This window comes from Chlorocebus sabaeus, chromosome 15, assembly GCF_047675955.1.
Source record: "Chlorocebus sabaeus isolate Y175 chromosome 15, mChlSab1.0.hap1, whole genome shotgun sequence".
In the NCBI taxonomy this organism is placed as follows: Eukaryota; Metazoa; Chordata; class Mammalia; order Primates; family Cercopithecidae; genus Chlorocebus; species Chlorocebus sabaeus.
Window position 1 is genome coordinate 17613946 of NC_132918.1, and position 16457 is coordinate 17630402.

The following is a 16457-nucleotide window of genomic DNA, read 5'->3' on the forward strand; positions in this document are numbered from 1 at the left end:
CCTAAGTAGCTGGGTCTATAGGCACTTGCCACCACGCCCAGCTAACTTTTTGTATTTTTTGTAGAGATGCAGCCTTGCCATGTTGCCCAGGCTAACATCAAACTCCTGGGCTCAAGTGATGCTTCCACCTTGGCTTATCAAAATACTGGAATTACAGGTATGAGCCACCATGCCCAGCCTCGAGTTTTACCGTTAGGGTGTGGAGGTCGGAGGTGGTGGGGGAGGGGATAGAGTGAGTTTGTGTGTGTTATAGACAGGGAAGGTGTGGTTCAAAGCCCAGGTGTACCAGTTCATACCATATATCCTGAACATACAAAATTAATGTTTTGCTTTTAATATGAATGTTTTATTTGCCTTAATTTCTACATTCTATATTTACCTTGAGCACAATAGTTATAAAGACGCCTGGCCAGGCATGGTGGCTCAAACCTGTAATCTCAGCACTTTGGGAGGCCGAGGCGGGCAGATCACCTGAGGTCAGGAGTTCTGCCTGGCCAACATGGTGAAAACCCCGTCTCTACCAAAAATACAAACATTAGCCAGGCATGGTGGCATGTGCCTGTAATCCCAGCTGTTCGGGAGGCTGAGGCAGGAGAATCGCTTGAACTCGGGAGGCGGACGTTGCGGTGGGCTGAGATTGCACCACTGCACTCCAGCCTGGGCAACAAAGTGAGACTCCATCCCTGAATGAATGAATGAATGAATGAATGAATGAATGAATGAATGAATTAACGAATAAATCAGATATAAAGAGGCCCTGTGGCCTACTAACCTCTATGGAATAGCAAAAGAGAGTAAACCTCTTCAAAACCATAATTTAAGGACAAACCAATTTTCTGGCCAATATGGTATTCATATTTAATTACAAGGCAGAAATAGGAAAATCAAAAATACTAGAGCTTACTCCCTGGGTATGTGGAGGCTCCGAAGGGGGTAGTATGGACAAAAAAGACCCTGAAGCTCTCAGAATGTGGCACAGGCTTTTACCCATAAACTACATTATGCTTCCTCCAATTTTCCCTATCTATGAAATTCTATTATAACTTGCACTTTTATCACCTTTACTGTCACTCCCTCCACATATATTTAGTCCTGAGACAATAAAATCTCAAGAATGTGGGGTTCCAGGGAGGCCCCGGCTGAGCGTCCACATGTGTGCAGCTCTCTTGCTTTTCTCTCCTCCCATCTTTTCCTGCTACTCCCACAGCTACAGCCCTAAACCACTGCCAAGCTTTGAAGTCCCTTCGCTTACCAGTCTGAGTGTCTTACAATACGGAAAGAAAAAGCATGAGTATTGATTTGAAAAGTCTTATGAAAAGTTTACGGCAATTTTAAGTAAAACATGTGATCTTTTCTTCTCAGTCTTGCTTGACAAAGTCAATATATGAGCTCTCAGTGACAGCAACCAGCTTCCTACAAATGTCTCCTAGGTCTTAAACTTACATAGTAGTGGATCATGCCTAATGGGTTTGCTGGGGTTTGGGCTAATGTCCACAGGTCAGCATCCTTTAGCCCACAGCTGGAGTGACACTTTAGCCTCTGCCTGCCTCTCCTCCCTTAACCTCCATTCCCTGATGACTGCGACCATTAGCATTAGGCAATTCAGAGTGGATGGAGCCCAAAAGCTTGGGCTTCAGACCCAGACAGGCCAGTGTTCAATTTCTGCTCCTTCCACAACCAGTTGTATGGTCCTAAGAAAGTTCCTTTCTAAATGTAATACATATACACCATGGAATACTGTGCAGCCATAAAAAGGAATGAGATCATATCCTTTGAAGGGACATGGATGAAGGTGGAAACCATCATCCTGAGCAAACTAACAGAGGAACAGAAAACCAAACACTGCATGTTCTCACTCATAAGTGGGAGTTGAACAATGAGAACACATGGACACAGGACAGGGAACAAGATACACCGGGGCCTGTCAGGGGCAGGGGTGAGGGGAGGGAGAGCATTAGGACAAATAGCTAATGCTAACCTAGGTGATAGGTTGATAAGGTGCAGCAAACCACCATGGCACACATTTACTTACGTAATAAACCTGCACATTTTGCAAATGTATCCCAGAACTTAAAAAATTTTAAAAAAGGAAAAAGTTCCTTTCTAATAAGCTTCAATTTGCCCCTGTACAAAAAAAAAAAAAAAAAAAAAGTGAAAATGATACGTTCCTCAGAGCTATTTGGTAAATTTTATCATGCTCAAGCCTGTAATCCCAGCACTTTGGGAGGCCGAGACGGGCGGATCACGAGGTCAGGAGATCGAGACCATCCTGGCTAACACAGTGAAACCCCGTCTCTACTAAAAACACACACAAAAAAAACTAGCCAGGCGAGGTGGTGGGCGCCTGTAGTCCCCGCTACTCGGGAGGCTGAGGCAGGAGAATGGCGTAAACCCGGGAGGCGGAGCTTGCAGTGAGCTGAGATCCGGCCTCTGCACTCCAGCCCGGGTGACAGAGCAAGACTCCGTCTCAAAAAAAAAAAAAAAAAAAAAAAAAAAAAAAAAAAAAAAAAAAATTATCATATAAGGAAATTAAATATAACACAATATAAGCTTTCAAGACATGAATCTTTCCATCCCTATTTCCAAGACAGAATACATGTCCCTTCACCTAGTTACAATGTGGCCCACTCTAATTGAAATACCACATTCACACTCACCTTCTACCAAAAAGCAAAGTTTTACAACTGCAAACTCAAACTCCAAGAAGTTGCAACTTCTATCTAAGTAGTTCTAATGTAATGTGTAAAAGAAATGCCCAGGGAGTCTGTTATAACAATGTAGATTCTGACATCTTTGTCTTCAGAGTTCCTGATTCAGTAACAAAGATTCTTTGGTTGGCCAAACTTCAGTTAGTGTTCTGTATCTTCTGCGAGGCCTATATGTGTATTTCCTTGTAGAATCTGGTTTTACCAAAGAATCCTGTTAAGTCAGTTTCAGAACCCTCCACCCTCAATTTCTGATCATCTCCAATATCTGATCAAGTTCCTCATCCTCCACCATCTCCCCAGGTAATGAATGTCTCAACACCCTGGCCTGTCTTCACCAAGAATCCTATTAGGGCAATTGAGTCAGAACCCCCCTTACCCCTGAGGTTTTTGTCTTAGTAATTTTCCATCTACTGATCCCCACACTGCTCCATGGCTAATAAATTCCCACTTGCCCATGATGATGTATTCAGAATTGAGCCCATTCTCTCTCCCCCACTGCAAGACCCTACTGCAGGGTCCCTACAGCTATTACAATGGCCCTGAATAAAGTCTTCCTCATTGTGCTTCATTCAACAAATACCATAGAATCATTTCTCCTTTAACAAGCACTCCAGACTATTCAAAAAAGTAATAACAGACATCATTTAAACACTGAGCTACAGTTTCAGATGAACTCAGAGTTCCTATTGCACTTTCCAACTGCAAAGCACTCTCACATTATCTCATTTGACCATTGTCATCCCAGGAAGAACTCCAAAGGGATGTTCCCTAATCCTCTATAATTGCCTACTCCTTCCTCTTCCTGCACATGAAATCTGCAGTTGTAGCAGGAACTAAATTTCCTAACTCAATTCAGAGATTATTTTTATTTGGCTATTTCAAGGAGACTAACAAAAATACTTTATGAATCCAAAGAATGATCTGAGATAGTCCATGGAAGGCTAAGCATCAAAACTTTAAATGGAAATCTCACTACAAACTACCAGGCTCACTCAGAATTCTTGTGTCCTCTTGCAGTTTTTCAGACTTGTTGTTACTATACTAGTCTCTCTTAGCTCCACTTCTTGAAAATTTGCTGGTTTTAATCTCATTTGGGCTCAGAAACCAAAAGCTTTAGTGGAACTACTAAAAGATTAAGCAACACCAGGGTCTGGTGAGGGAATGAAGGGCTCTTCTATGAGTTCAATGCATGAGTGCTTTAGAATTGGTTTATATGAAAACCAACTGGCTAATTAAAGGCCTTTTCAACCAATTACCTGGCTTGGAACTGGTTTGGGAATGGAACACAGGATTTTATTACTCTAACCAATATTTTAGCCAAGTGGGGCCTGCATACCTATACTGAGCTTTCACCTGTCGGGGGAAATTAATACTCTATGTAGACATATAGTAAAAAAAGAACAAGAACAGGTTTGTAAAACATTCTATAGATAAAACTATTTGTTATGGGTAAGTTTTCATTTCTAGCCACCTAGTGCAAACAAAAAATATTAGGGCAGATTCTTCACATCTGTACTACTCTGGCCCCTCCCCTGGAAAAACAGTGTCTTCCGGGAGATCCTTCACACTTTCCCAACATGGTACAAGTTTCTCACTTTATGATAATCATGTGTTTACACCTCGGCTTCAGATTTAGGGTTTTCTGTGTGGTTGTCTGTATAAATTCCGCTTCTAGATTTTACTTAAACCCTTTTAGTGGCAGAATCTACATCAAATTTATTTTCGTATCTCTAAGAGTATTCAAAACATAAAAAGAACTCAAGAAATTAAAAATTTGCTAAATGAAGAACTATGTGAGGTTCTTCAGATACACACACTCTAAATGGCCCCTTTCTAATAATTTGCCTTTCAGCAATGGGGAGGAGAATAGGTCCCAGCTGAGAACAAACAAGAAAACAAGGGATGAAAAGAATATGTAAGCATTTGGCTGTAATACCTCCCCTACTACCCGCCCACCCACCTACCTACCATGTATAGGACTATAAAATCCTGAGGAAAAAGAGCACTTAAAAGAACAGACTGGAAATGTTTCAGGAAACCCCTTTCTCTGCTTACTCTCCATTTGTTCATTCAGCAAAGGCCCAAAGGTGACAGGAAGAGAAGCAAGGAGCAGCAGGCATTATCTCTCTATAGCTTCTCCCTGGCCATCAACTAGCTTCTCTATTACCACTCTGAGATGACTAAGAGACAAGAACCCTAGACTGTCAGACAAATCCAGGGAATGCAGCCGAGAAAGCAAAAGCAGCAGGGGTGTGGTCAGGGAGCAAAGATGGAAATGAGGAGAGCAACTGGGAACCCCTGTGAGAAATGAGGAGAGCAACTGGGAACCCCTGTGAGAAAGCATGGCCAGAGAGGAAACTAGGACATGGGACCAATGGACAGCAAATTGTATGGGGGCGGAGAAGGTCTCCAAAGTCCACAGAGAATCAGCAATTTGGCTAAAGCATGTATGAATAATTGGGAATTAACTATATACACAAAAGACTTCACCTCATTTACCACAGCAGCTAGATAAACATCATACTAAATTAAATAAAAGGTTATTCACCCACAACGAAACCGAGATCATTTGTCTTCATTCTCTACTAAGATTTTAAAGAAATTTCACCATGCCTTTGCAGTCGCCCTCCCAATCTGTATAAGACCCTTGTTTGTTTGTCTTGATGAGGTCAATTCCACTTCTCAAGACTGAAGTCTGAATAGCAGTACATTAATCCAGATGCTCTTTCTGAAAGTCTTTCAAATCCAAAGATTCCAAACATTAACATAAAGATACTCAGGGACCAGCTGTTGCAATTAACAAACTGTTTATATTTTCCTTTCTGTTGGCTTAAAAAGTACTAGAAGGAATTTTAAGCAAGATGAGACTGTCATTCAGATTTGGGAGTTTTAAATAGATGGTTTTCATGTTGTTCAGGCTAAAAATAATAGTGTGTATGTCAGACTTCTTGTAAACAGGCTTCAGTCCACAAGACTCAGTCTAACTAAGTGGCAGTCTCACCATGCTGTAGAAAACAAAGCATGCAGAAACCAAATTATTTCTGGAATAAGCTCAGTATTTGGAAACTTAATCATTTAAACCTGTCTCTCTAGAGAACAAGAGTAGTCTTCCCCAAATATGCTTGAATGCCTTGGATCCTAATAGGTTGAATAATGAATTCGCTCTTTGGTAAAAGAGAACGGGAGTCATTCTGCATGCAGAGGTGTGAAAGTGGCAGTCTTCACAGCCCCCACCACATTCCTCCCGCCTGAGGAGGTGCCACAGAGTACAGAAACATTTCCCCCAATGGGCATCTTTTTCTGCACCCATGAATGGATTCTCAGTTCGCTGATGAACTCAAGAGTTTTTCCTGTAAATAACACATTCCTGAAACATGCTATATCAACACTGAATGAGTTTCATTGGCAGCTCCTACTATTCCATTTCAGTACTCCTGCAACAGCAAAAGCCCTCTCTATTCCTAGGACATCGGGAGGCTTTTTCCCCCCGAGGCAGGGTCTTCCTCTGTTGCCCAGGCGGGAGCACAGTGCCACAATCACAACTCAAACAGTCTTGACATCCCAGACTCAAGAGATCCTCCCACCTCAGCCTCCTGAGTAGCTGGAACTACAGGTATGCACCACTATGCCTGGCTAATATTTTTTTTTTTTTTAGAGACAAAGTCCCATTATGTTGCCCAGGCTGGTCTCAAACTCCTAAGTGCAAGTGATCCTCCCACCTCGGCCTCCCAAAGTGCTGGGATTACAGGCATGAGCCACAACACCATGCCTACAGAAGACTTTAAACATTTCCAACATGAGTCATACAGTAACTCAAAAATTACACGTTAAGTTTTCTCTTACAAGCGGTGACTTCAAAGAACACATCGAAATTCTTCCATATGGTTGTTTACTTCTTGTAACTTCACAGAGAAGTCTCTATTAAGGTGTTTGGCAACTCTTAGTTTTTATTTTTAAATGGTTACAGTAAAGTTTAGGACCCCCGCGATAAAAGAATCTGTGATACAAAGCTTGGGAACACCTCTAGGGAGATGTCCAAAAGAAGGAACAGATAACCTTATGACAAGCAAAAAGGGAATTCTATAAACTCCCTGTCTTTTAACCCCTGAGCAAATGTCTCAGCATATTCTGCCATCATTTCACTTTATCTCTAACTCTATATTCTAATTCCAGGGTTTTTTTTCCCTCTGACTTCTGAAAAGGGGAAAGGGAAATTCCCTTGAGAAAAATAGTTTTCTATAAATGACTTCATTGAAATTTTCTCACAACAAACTAAAGAACCATTTCAGTGCCAACATTATACAGGCACTAAATTAATGTAAGTGCCCAATTAATATAAGATTAAATACAGTCATAGTAAAACTGAAATCCTCAGAGTATAATACACCCTAAGCAACTCACTCCTAAACTTTCCTTTTATTTCATTGAGGAAATGTTGAAGAATATGAAAGAAAGAAGAGAAACAGATCCCTTATATTTAAATTGTGACCATTTGCAAAACCATGACTTAATAGAACAAGTGGAAAACAGATGACCTGAGCAATATAAATGTATATAAAAATAGGCACTGAAATATCAACCAGTATGTCTAAACCTATGTATTTCTATTAAGCTATTTCATATGTAAGGTTTTTAAAGAATCTGGGAATTTCCCAGGCAAGTTCTTGGAACCCAGTATTTTTGCTGGGTTCCCATAGAAAGTTATCTCTTCAATACCAGTCTACTTCATTTCTTCCCCGGGACCAGTCAGATATGCTCCTTTCCCCAGGAAACATATTCCCCCAGGAACAACGACAACAAAAAAGGATCTTCGAATTATCCCTCAGATTTGTAATTTTGGACACTATTTTGTCACACTAAAAATAACCCAGAAATAAAAATCTAAGTAATTCTAGCTATTCCTACTTTTAATCTTAGATATTCTTTACTTAGCTATTCCTTACTTGGTCCCTTTTTTCTTCTTTCTTAATCTAGAAATTGAGATCTAGATAAGTTTTGGTCATGGGTTAGGTACACTTGACAGAAAATTTCCCACGGGCAACAAACAAACAACAAATAGACAATGCCTATTTTGAGAGATGCTTTAGAAAACACATATCAAATTCTAAATCCCTTATGCCATCACCTACTTAGTGACAGCAGTAAGAGCTGCTAAATGATTTCGGTGTTTGGGTGTCTGAACGCTGATAGCAGAGCATATGTTTGCAAGCACGCAATATTTTCTTTTTATGAGAGGCAAAGGAGGAGGAATGGAATGATGGCTAGGCACAACTGCTCTCTTAAAATAATAAACCTTAAAATGTCTCTAGTCAACCACAGCATACCTATTTTGCTATAAACATATCTACTTTCACCATACTTCCACCTCTCATGCTGGCTTCCATTTACGTCCCAGGACAGTGGTGCTAAAGTACAGGGCAGACATGGGGTAAAACCCTGTACACATCTGGTGTTTATAGGGGAAAACCCCACTATTGGATTTTTTTTTCATTTCAAAGTCCTTTCATTAGTAATGTATATAGCTGTTTTCTCTTGGCTAATAATCAGAACTGCAACATTCATGCATGCTGACTCTAGGCATAAATAATATGCCATGCTGTTTGTGCTCAGCTGTAAAGAACTGGAATTCTGAGAGTCAGGGGAGATGCCTCTGCACTTTCCAAAAAAAAAAAAAAAAGTTAATACAGCTGTTTTCCTCTCAGGAACGCCAAAAGAATGCAATTCCTCCCTCTAAACCTCCCCCAACCCCATCTCCATCAATACGGTGTTCCCTGTTTATGCCTGTGTGCAAACAGAGTTTTAAAAAGATATCCCATTCTTTTACAAAAAGAATAGAGAAAAAAATACTAGGCATCAAAGTTTCCAGTAGTAATATGTGCCACATCTACAAAAAGGAAAAAACAAAAATGAAGTGGGATTTTGTGCTAAATAAGAAGTGTGCACACTAGACTGTAAATGACATTTAACACCAGTTAATTTCAGAGAAGATAAATACATGCTTTTGAACCAGGTGTTTTTAAAGCCTCCATCAGCACTTTCCAAGCCTATCTTAATATAATTACATGAAATGTTTATGTACTTGTCTGGCATGTTGCTTTGTTTTCTAAATAAAGGAGCAACTTCAGTTTGAAATAATGGACACAGGAACCTCCACTTTCCATTTCTGTAGGCTTCCCCTCTCAGCTCAGCTTACCGCCTTTGTAGGGCCACATAGACCCTGCACAGAAGGCCTTTGTATATAGGTCTCAGCCACATATCTTCCTGCAGCCCCTGACAAAGTCCTCCAAGGAGTCCCTTTATTTTCTGACTGAACACAAAGGTTTTATCTTACAGTAAACAGAGAAGACATTTAACATTACAGCAATACTAAGACAGTAATACCATAAAGGTGGCTCAAAGGTTTGCATAATGAATATCTATTGTCTTGATTTCAACTCAAAACTAGCTATTTAAAAAGAGAGCTCAATAATGGGAAAGTACTGTTTCATTACCTGAAAGTTACATTTACAAAACATGTTTCATCTGAGCCCTTCTGCAGACTTATCTAGGCAGCTTGGAGAAGACAACCACGCAAAAGGAGTAGAAACAATATACAACCCTATTTCTTTACAATATTCCCCCCAGCCTCAATCCACTTGTGGCATGGCCCTTTCATATTCTCTGCCAAGCCCACCTGGCTACTGGAACAGGTAGGAGGGGTACCAATCAGGTATCTCTTTTCTCCCAATCAGCTCCAGGGATCCTATTGGAATGGAGATTGGGGACAACTACAGGGATGTAAGAAATAATTCATTTGCAATCAATACATTGCTTGCAAATTCAGTTGCTTACAAATTTATTCTTGCTCATCTTCCTGGTCCCCAACCACTATCACAGCAAGGTGAAGTCCTGGTATCTGCTTTGGCAACCAAGGCTTGTTGACTTGGGCAAAGGGGAGTACAGGGGAAGGAGAGAAACAAACATATGACCTGTCCACAATCCCAAATATTCTATACTCAACTAGAAGTAACAGAGGAGGTACTGCCAATTCCTTGGAAGGAAAATGTTGCAGGAATCTTTACACAATTAGGAAATAATTTTCCCCTGTGGGCTCACATTTATATTTTCAATAAAAACTAGGGGGTAGGGAGGATAAGAACTTTGCTTACATTTTTAATATACCTTTTAAATAACACAGATCATGAAATTTAAACAAACAAACAAACAAACAAAAAATAGATTGGAAGGTTAGGAGTTCCACTAGAAGACAGGTAAATCGCAAACCTCAGTATGAAGCCAGTTCTGTGTAAAACAGCAGGGGATGGGACACAAACCACAGTTGCAGTGGCTTAAATTGATATGTTGGCATCAAGAGAGACTTTTAGGTTCTCTTAGTTTTAAAAATCCTATTTTAAGTTTAATCAAGCAATGAATGTCCTTCTTTGTGGCAAGCATAAAATGTAAAGACACATAAAAATTTTTATAAAGAGCTGTTTAAACAGGAATAAGAACAGTCAGCTTTCCAAATGGGGAACAAAGTAACTCATCCAGTGTAAGTGAATGCAGCAGAGCAACCTGCTAGGCACCTGGCCAGCTTTTATCACCCACTGGTAGGTGGCATGCCTCCCAACAAGACCAAGTCAGTGCAGCCCACTCTTTGAAAAGTATGAGTATCATAAAGTCAGCCCCGGTATGAAGGCTTTTCTGCCTCATCCATGGAATGGTTTTCAATTACTTGATACTGGTTAAGTAGGCAGGACGTCTGACTCATCTCCACTGCTCTTCAAGGTTGCACTCCAACAAAGTTACCTAATTCCTGCAGTAAACAAAACTAGCCAGCTTAAAAAACATTACTCTAGGAAGCAGTTAACTCCTGCATTTATCTTAGTATCTTGTTACTGACTACACCGTCCAATCCCTCCACTACCAGACATACGAGTTAGCTTCTACAGGCAGGCCTCACTCAGCAAAGATCATTCTGCAGATGGCTGCAGGACTTCCAGAGCCCTGTTCAGGCAACCCCTTCACTTGCTCCTCTGGTGGGCTCGAGTATGACCCTGGTGGCATCGAGGTCAACGTGACATTCCACGTCCTCCAAGTGTTCAAAGACCTTTCGGACAGACATGACTGAGTGCTGACTTGGCCTTGCCGGTGAAGAACCTCAAACATCAGTGATGCACTCTGGGGTGTGGCTGAAAATACAAATGTCTGACACAGACAAAACTTTCATGTCAAGGTAGGAGAGGGAAAAACACTTGAGCAATCTAGCTTAGCTCTTAAAACAGTGAGGCCCATGTAAAAGTATCTACAAGTGGAACTAAGTTATGAAATACTCCATTATTCATTATACAGACACACACAGACTACCACCAAGTGACTAAAAATAAGTGAAAGATCAAAACTCATCTCAGAAGCAACTCTGCCCCCCTAAACCCTAAAACTTTATGAAATTATTCTAGAACTGCTTATATGCAGTAACATTTACACATAAAAGGCTAAATGATTATTATAAAAGGCTTTTAGCTAAGAGGCAGGTGTTGGGTAATTACAGGTTTATAAAGGTGTATCTAATTAAAACTTTCTAAGAATAACCAAAAACACCAACTATCTAATAAATCGGTAGTTTCACCATAAACATTATGAGAGTTCGATTTATTTCTATACTAAGACCTTCCTCTGTGCCTCAATTCTTCACTCACTGTTGTCTCCCTATCTCCTAGCTCTTTCTTCCTCTCACTATGGTTAAATATAGAGATAACCCGACAACACAAAAGACGGCAGTATTCACTCGCCTCCCCATTTGTAGGTATCCCATTGGGCATGTCGTGGTAATATCTATCAACCAGCTCTACTGGAAAACACAGAGTGGGGGACAGAGACCTGGATTGTAATGTTTACCAGTTTCCTTGGTATAAAAATTCCCACCATGGCCAATTTCAACCCAACAACACAACATCATGAAATGCAGAATTAGAAAAAGATACACAGGCTGGGCACAGCGGCTCATGCCTATAATCCCAGCACTTTGAGAGGCTGAGGCAGGCAGATCATCTAAGGTCAGGAGTTCAAGATCAGCCTGGCTAACATGGTGAAACCCCGTCTGTACTAAACACACAAAAATTAGCCGGGTGTGGTGGCGGGCGCCTGTAGTCCCAGCTACTCGGGAGGCTGATGCAGGAGAACCACTTGAACCCGGGAGGCGGAGGTTGCAGTGAGCCAAGATCGCAACACTGTACTCCAGCCTGGGTGCCAGAGACTCCATCTCAATTTAAAAAAACAAAAAAGTAAAAGAAAAAGATACACAGCAGCACAATATTTCCATCACAAAGACATGTTAAAAACGTTAAAAGCATAGACATATAGCAACACTTAAAAGAACAGGAAGTGATGAGCATATATTAACAGTTATTAAATATAATTTAACTAGTAAGCTTGTATATTTTAACATTTAACAATGACTATGTTTAACAACCGCTCATAGAAAAAGTCTGAAAATTTAACCATCAGTTCTTACATGCAGTAGAAGCTATCACCAGCATACCACTGACATGTCAGCTCAGTTCTACTCCATCCTACTAGGGCAAAGGCGCCATAGAATGGTAGAGAAATATGAACTCCTTCTCTGGTTGCCACAACTTCAAAATAGCAGAAATCAGAATAAAAGAAAACAGGGCTAAGCTGGTAGAGTCTTTTTATAAGATAAGTAGGAGAGCAGGAAAGGCAGACTGCTGTATGTGACCACCAGGCTTATAGGAGCAAATCATGCTGGGATATGGCAATATGTATAACAGCTGGTATCGGTTTTACTTTTTTCTAGTTGCTTTCACTAACTAAATATAACAATTTGAAAAATGAGGGTAAAAAGTGCATACATAAGATTTATTATATGCTCATACTATGAGCTGCCAAAGAATACAGTCATCAGCATCGGCATGTTCTGTACAGAGAAAAGACCTACATCACTGCATTAAAACAGCTGCTAGGTAAACGCCACTGGAATATGTCCACTTTTCCAGAGATGTGTAACTCGAAACAATCTCAGAACAGTGGTCCCAAACCTTTTTGGCACCAGGGACAGGTTTTGTGGAAGACAATTTATCCCATGGGTGTGACGGGATGGCAGGGCTTTGGGATGAAATTGTTCCACCTCAGATTATCAGGCATTAGATTTTTATAAGGAGCACGCAACCTAGATCCCTCACATGCGAAGTTCACAATAGGGTTTGTGCTCCTATGAGAGTCTAATGCCACTGCCGATCTGACAGCAGGCAGAGCTCAGGTGGTAATGCTTGCTTGCCTGCCACTCTCCTCCTGCTGTGCAGCTTAGTTCCTAACACGCCACAGACAGGTACCATCCATGGCCCAGAGGCTGGGGTCCCCTGCCTTACAGAACTTAAAAAGCACTGCAGTGAAAAGAGCTTATAGGCTGTGGAAGGTGTAAAAACTACATGCAAATCTCAGCAGATTCCATTAACTAGCCATGTTCTCTTAGGCAAAAGTAAAACCAATCAGTATATCCACGTGCCAGCACAGCATGCTTTATACGAAGACACAAGGGAGAACCAGTGAAACTGCAACCCTCCTGGAGTGTGTGTGTGTATGTACATATATATATATGTTTTTGTTTTTTTTTTTGAGATGGAGTCTTGCTCCGTTGCCCAGGCTGGAGTGCAATGGTGCGATCTTGGCTCCCTGCAACCTCTGCCTCCCAGGTTCAAGCAATTCTCCTGCCTCAGACTGCCAAGTAGCTGGGACTACAGGCGCACGCCACCACAACCAGCTAATTTTTATATTTTTAGTGGAGATGGGGTTTTATCATGTTGGCCAGGGTGGTCTCAATCTCCTGACCTCACGATCTGCCTGCCTCAGCCTCCCAAAGTGCTGGGATTACAGGCGTGAGCCACCGCGCCCAGCCTGAGTATGTATTTTTTTGAGACAGTATCATTTTGTTGCCCAGGCTGGAGTACAGTGGTGCTATCTTGGCTCACTGCAACCTCTGCCCCCTGGGTTCAAGCAATTCTCATGCGTCAGCCTCCCGAGTAGCTGGGACTACAGGTGTGTACCAACACACCTGGCTAACTTTTTTATTTTTAGTAGAGATGGAGTTTCACCACATTGGCCAGGCTGGTCTCGAACTCCTGACCTCAAGTGATCTGCCCGCCTCAGCCTACCAAACTGCTGGGATTATAGGCGTGAGTCACTGCACCCGGCCCCGAAGTGTATATTCTAGGGTATAAATAACACAGTATTTAAGAGCTTTGGTTTCCCTATCTATAAAACAGGCTAGTCACTATTCCAACCTTGCAGTGCTACTGGGATAACTGAGACAATGTAAATGGCATAAAGAATACTTTTCACCTTTCCTTCACTATCTAAATGTGCTTCTTTTGTAGAAAAGCAAATGACAACAACATTTTCTTTTTTAAAATTATCTTCTCTGGCAAAGATATGAACAGGAACAGAGATAAATGGACCCCCCCTCCCGGCCAACCCCTGCCAAATTCTGAACTATTTGAATAGCTTATTAGGAAACTGCCAAGAGTTGTTTGTTTTTCCAGAGGCAAGGTCTCCCTCCCTATGTTGCCCAGGCTGTAGTGCAGTGGCTATGCACAGACACGATCATAGGGCACTGCAGCCTCAAACTCCTGGGTTCAAGCGATCCTCCCACCTTAGCCTCCTGAGTAGCTGGGACTACAGGCACAGGTCACTGTGCCTGGCTAAGAGTTCTTACAGGTCTCGATTCTTTAGCTGTTACCTTAGAGGGTCGTAATTATTCTTTAGAAAAAAATGAACACAGGATTCTCGTGGATCTAGATTCCAGCAAGGCTGGAACAAGCAGACCGTGACAAAAAGCACACACATTCCTCAAGTGAATCACTTTGGATGGTAATGGTAAGGAGCATTTCAATGGTGGAAGGTCAAACCGCTCTACACACCTTATATGGTTTCACACAATCCTGTGAGGGCAAATAATCACTCATTCATTTCATTAAGTAATTCAACAAAAAATTTAGAGGGCCTTCTCTGTGGCAGATACTGATTGAGCAACTAGAAGCATATAGCAGTGATCAAAATAGTCCAATATATACTGGGAAAAATAAAAGGTTCACAAGCCCAGCTATAAGATGGTGGCCCTCGTAATTCAGATGAAATGAGTGGCTTTGAAATGATGACATTTTTCACCAATGTAAAGCAAATTTGCAGAAGACTACTCTTCTTCTCTAGTAGGAAAAGTATAAAGGATTCTATGTTTCCTAAATTGTCAATGTATTTATTAATATAAATCAGAGCACTTTAGGTCCTTCATGCATAAAAGATTAGCTCCCATTTACCTAAGAAACAAATATTCTCGAAAGAATAAAAACAAGCACTTGTTAAAAGAACAAAATGAAACAATCCCTTCTGATAACTAAGGTATTTTCTAGTACATATATATGTTGAAATATTCCTGAATTTCTGAATCTAATGTAATTATTATGAATATTATAGGAAAATTCAAGAGAGTGAACATTCGTGTCATACAAGTAAATAATGTCTGGCAGTTTCTCATTTTGGTAATTACTTATAAACATTATTCTTTAATGTGGACATCTTTTGAGATGATTTATATAATGGGATCTTACTTGTGGGAAACAGAAGTAAATTTATTGACCTTAGAACTGAGATTTCATGTAGTTAAAAACAAAAACTCACTTCTATACTCTGTATAGTACAGCATGAAAATTCAATCTACAGTATGAAAATTCAATACAGAGTGAGTTTATAAGATATTGCAATTATTTAATATATTCATGGAACAATAAAGTATATTTTGGTATAAAACATATTCAATTACAAAACCAAAACAAAAAAAAATGTAAAGCTATTCAGCAATCCCATTTAGATTCCCAGTGCCAACAAAAGAATCTGCTTAATTCACTATTCCTTGAAAGTACTCCCTCTCCACCAACAAAAAAATTAATTGACATACAGAATTGACTTTTGGGTACGCCTTTTTTTTTTTTTTTTTTTTTTGAGACGGAGTCTCGCTCTGTCGCCCAGGCTGGAGTGCAGTGGCGAGATCTCGGCTCACTGCAAGCCCCGCCTCCCGGGTTGACGTCATTCTGCTGCCTCAGCCTCCCGAGTAGCTGGGACTACAGGCGCCCGCCACTACGGCCAGCTAATTTTTTGTATTTTTTAGTAGAGACGGGGTTTCACTGTGTTAGCCAGGATGGTCTCGATCTCCTGACCTCGTGATCCGCCCGCCCTGGCCTCCCAAAGTGCTGGGATTACAGGCGTGAGCCACCACGCCCGGTCAAAAAATGTCCCATCTTTCAGCACTTTGGCCCACATGTACACTCTGATACACTCATGCACACACACATATAGGTATTATTTTCTAATACTGAGAATATTTTGAACTAGATGTTCTAATTTCCTCTTAGGGATAAATACTTAATTCACCATAAATAAATGACAACTTATATATTGGGCTTAGAATCAGTATTAGCAAACTACAGACTTACTGCATATAGCATATCAAGTTGGTAAACTAAATAAGCAATTCCATAAATTTTAAATTTTATTATACGAAAATGTATAAGGCCAGATTAAAACCATAGGATCAAAAATAATCTGACAGTACTCATCATCTAAGTGATCAAGTTTTCAGTTAGAATAACCTAAAGAATGCTACTATCTCAATGAATTTTCACTAGCCCAAATATGATTTTCAGGTAGCCCAATGTCCACTTTTCTTTGAGAAAATAAAAAAATCTGTAACTGCAAATG

At 40.7% G+C, this 16457-nt stretch overlaps 1 protein-coding gene across 4 annotated transcripts in view; it reads right to left on the reverse strand.

The window, feature by feature from the left end:
• FNDC3B (fibronectin type III domain containing 3B) overlaps positions 1-16457 on the reverse strand; it is a 360789-nt gene that overhangs the window by 221046 nt on the left and 123286 nt on the right. The gene's annotated exons all lie outside the window — the stretch shown is intronic.